Below are 4,437 nucleotides of genomic sequence, written 5' to 3' on the forward strand. Positions count from 1 at the left end.
GTCGAGGAGCTCAGACTACACGTTCACACGTGTAATGCAGCTGAACTGCCAGCGACGCGCCGTCTCCCAAGACCTTGCGATCCAGCATGCGCGTGAGGATCGGGCGGACGTTGTCCTCCTGTCCGATCCGCATCGCGTGCCCACGAACAACGGGAACTGGATCGCAGATGAGTCTGGGAGTGTCGCAATTATAGCGACAGGTAGGTCGCCAGTTCAGAGAGTGCTAGCGACTGGAGTGCCGTGGGTGGCAGCAGCCGTCATTGACGGCGTGCTCTTCATCTGCTGCTACGTTCGGCCTCTAGTCAACGTTGAGCGCTTTGTGCAGGTGCTGGAAGCCGTTGAAATGGTGGCAATGGGTCACCAGCGAATCGTCCTCGCTGGAGACTTCAACGCCAGCCATGAAGAGTGGGGCAGCCCTCGCTCGTCCGCCAAGGGCGAGGAGCTGCTGCTGACCTGCGAACGGCTAGGTTTGAAGGTGCTCAATCGCGGCGACACACCCACCTTCGTAGGGAACGGGGTTGCCAGCGAGAGCATAGTCGACGTATCCTTCGCCAGCCATGCCATCGCTGGTCCGGGCGATTGGGCGGTCAGCAGCCGGCCCACTCTGAGTGACCATCGAGCGGTTTGCTTCACCATCAGCGAAGCTAACAACAGCAACCGCGAGCATCATGCACGGAGCGCGACAACAGAACACCGAGACCGATCACGGAACATCATGAGGTGGATGATCACCAGGTTCAGCCCGAACATCTTCGCTGAACTGTTGGTTGATCTCCGCCTTGATGAAATGGCGAAGGATGTGAAAGGGCTGATGAAGACCCTACGCGAGGCATGTAACGCCACAATGCCGAGGCATCAGCCGGGCCTGGGAGCCAACCGCTCGGCCTTTTGGTGGAACCCTCAGCTGGCGGAGCTGAGGACTGCCTGTCAGCGAGCCAGGGAAGCAGTGCAACAGGCAAGGGATCCGGAGCAGCGTGCTTGCCGAATGAACATGGCGCGCGTCGTGGAGCGCCAGTTCGAAGCGGAAATCCGGGCAAGCAAGCGTCGCTGCTTCCAGGATCTTATCAACGAGGCAGAGAGCAACATCTTCGGAGCCGGCTACAGGGTCGTGATGACTCGCTTGAGGGGAAGTCGAACACCGCCAGAGCGGGACCCTCAAGTGCTCGGCACCATCGTGGCGGAGCTGTTCCCCGAACACCCTGCGATGGAGTGGCCGGAACCATCACCGACGGCGGCGTCGACCATCCGCCCCGTCTCCGAGGACGAGCTGTTGGAAATCGCTGCTTCACTGAACCCGCGAAAGGCCCCGGGCATCGACGGGATTCCTAATGGCGCATTGACGGTGGCCATTCGGACGAGTCCTGGTACGTTCTGCCGGATATACCAGGACCTCATCGACAGAGCAGAATTCCCGGCGCAGTGGAAGCGCCAACGGTTGGTGCTATTGGCGAAACCGGGCAAACCACCGGGCCTGCCGTCATCATATAGGCCCCTATGCATGCTCGACACTGCCGCTAAAGTGTTTGAGCGCATAGTACTGAATCGGCTCAACGAGCACTTGGAGCAGGCCAACGCTCCCCGTCTCTCCCCCGCACAGTACGGTTTCCGTAGGGGGAGATCGACAGTGCAAGCCATTCAGGAGGTGGTGGCCCGAGGACAACGCGCCATGGCCTTTGGAAGAACCAACCGTCGGGATAAACGATGCCTCATGGTGGTAGCCTTGGACGTTGCCAACGCCTTCAACAGCGCCAGTTGGACGGCGATTGGACAATGCCTGAAGGAGAAGCTGGTGCCGCAGCCGCTGCAGAGGCTCCTTCGGAGCTACTTCACCGGCCGCGTGCTGTGGTACGAGACCAGCAGGGGCATCGTTGCTCGCGACGTATCCGCAGGAGTGCCGCAGGGGTCGATCCTGGGACCGACCCTCTGGAACGTATTGTACGATGGCGTTTTAGGCTTGGAGCTGCCACCGGGCGTCGACATCATCGGGTACGCGGACGACATCGTCTTGACGGCTCCGGGTTGTACTCCCAGAGAGGCCGCTGCAGAGGCCGAAAAGGCTGTACTGATCATCAACCAGTGGATGGAGCGTCACCACCTCAAGCTCTCCGCCGGTAAAACGGAGATGGTAATGATCAGCAGCCTCCGTCAGGGACACCCGCGTATTCCGGTAGACATCTGCGGCACAATCGTCGAGTCGTCAAGGACCATCCGCTACCTCGGCGTCACGCTGGAGGATCACCTTAGCTGGAAACAGCACGTCGAGGCCGTGTCGCAAAAGGCTCTCCGTGTTGCGAAAGCAGTAACTGCATTGATGCAGAACCACGGTGGTCCCAAGCCAGCTCAACGACGACTGCTCGCGGGTGTAGTGTCATCGGTCATCCGGTATGCGGCTCCAGTATGGCACAGCGCGACCAGCCTGCAGGCGTGTGCCAGGCTTCTCCAGCGATCGCAACGGATCCCTGCGATTCGGACGGCCTGCGCATTCCGAACCGTCAGCCACAGCGTAGCAACAATCCTGGCCGGACTCATTCCCATCGGCTTGCTGGTGGAGGAGGACGCCAGGATTTATGAGCGGCTGCATGCCATCGATCGCGCCCCTTCTACGGATGCCATCCGCAAGGAGGAGCGGCGTGCGACGATGTGCGCCTGGCAGCGCTCATGGGACGCGGTGGCGGAAGGGCAGGCCCAGCGACAACAACGGCAGAACACCGAAGAGTCTTCAGCAGAGCAGCGCGACGACGACGATGAACACCAGGAGGGCGACGACGACGGCGAGGACCATCATCACCGGTCGGCCAGCCGTTTCATCCGCTGGACGCATAGGGTGTTGCCGCAGATAGCACCCTGGCAGGAAAGGAATCACGGACAAGTGACGTTTGCGTTGGCTCAAGTGCTCTCGGGACATGGATTTTTCCGGGAGTACCTTAGCGCCATGCAGTTCACTTCGTCCCCTGACTGCCCCCAGTGTCTGGCGGTGGAGGAGACGGTCGGTCACGTCCTCTTTGAGTGTCCTCGGTTTGAACACGTGCGAGCGCTTCATCTAACGGCGGCGGACGGAGAACCCTTGGAAGCGGAGACTCTGGTGGGTCACATGTTGCAGAGCCCGTCAAACTGGAGCAGCGTCTGCGAAGCCTGCAGCCTCATCACAGAGGAGCTGCGGGAGACCTGGCAGCGGTCCAGCCTGGCGGAGCGGAATGCGGCACTTGATGACTCCCGAACAGCGCACGAGGAACTGGTCGAACGGCGGCGTGAGCGGCGCAACGCTCAGCAACGTGCCAGACGACTGGTTTTGAACGAGCTCCGGACAGCGCACCCGGTATCGCAGCGAGAGGCGCAGATTCTGCAGGATCGGCGTCGCGAGCGGCAGCGTCGGGACAACGAAAGGCGGCGAAGGATGCGGATGGTCCGCAATCCCGGCTCTCCTCTGCTGGTGCGTTACAGCAGAGCGATGACGCCGCCTTCGCCGTCCACCGTGGCACGGAGGGCGGAATTAGTGAGACAACGACGGAACGAGCGGCAACGCGCGTATCGTCGCGAGGTCCGGGCCCAGCGGCAGCAGTCACTGGACGGCACTGGAGAAATGATGACATCTGCGGAGGAGGCAGCGGCAAGCGCTGCAGAGTTCTCCGGACGTTGAAAGTTGCTGGTTACGCCGTGGCGTAATCTGCAGAAAGGGGGAACATTATTGAAAGAAAATGAAGCGAATGAGAAATGTGTTTACATTGTGATTTCAAACAGAACTATAAATCCGAGAAGCATATCCCTCGCGGGGAAACAGCTTCTCGGAACGCGAAGGTTTAAATTATGTATATATTATATCAATAAACCGACTTTGTAACAAAAAAAAAAAAAGAAGTGGAGCTTGCGGCTTAATTTGACTCAACACGGGAAAACTTACCAGGTCCGAACTTATCGAGGTAAGACAGATTAAGAGCTCTTTCTCAAATTTAAGGGTAGTGGTGCATGGCCGTTCTTAGTTCGTGGAATGATTTGTCTGGTTAATTCCGATAACGAACGCGACTCGATCAGGCTAACTAGAACGCTGTCAGCAGTGCGCCCCCGGGCGCACCTGACGTCACAGCCGGTGGCCCCTTCGCGGGGGTCGTCAGCTAAGTTTGCCCTGCTTAGCGGGACAACTTGTGTTTAGCAAGGTGAGATTGAGCGATAACAGGTCCGTGATGCCCTTAGATGTTCTGGGCTGCACGCGTGCTACAATGTGAGCCGCAGCGTGTTCTCGCCGTACGGCGCCCCCATTCCGAGAGGAACGGGAAATCACCCAAATGCTCATTTAGTCGGGATTGAGGACTGCAACGGTCCTCATGAACCTGGAATTTCTAGTAAGTGCTGGTCATTACCTAGCGCTGATTACGTCCCTGCCCTTTGTACACACCGCCCGTCGCTACTACCGATGGATTCTTTAGTGAGGTCTCTGGAGGC

Source organism: Anopheles nili (assembly GCF_943737925.1).
Source record: "Anopheles nili chromosome X unlocalized genomic scaffold, idAnoNiliSN_F5_01 X_unloc_5, whole genome shotgun sequence".
In the NCBI taxonomy this organism is placed as follows: domain Eukaryota; kingdom Metazoa; phylum Arthropoda; class Insecta; order Diptera; family Culicidae; genus Anopheles; species Anopheles nili.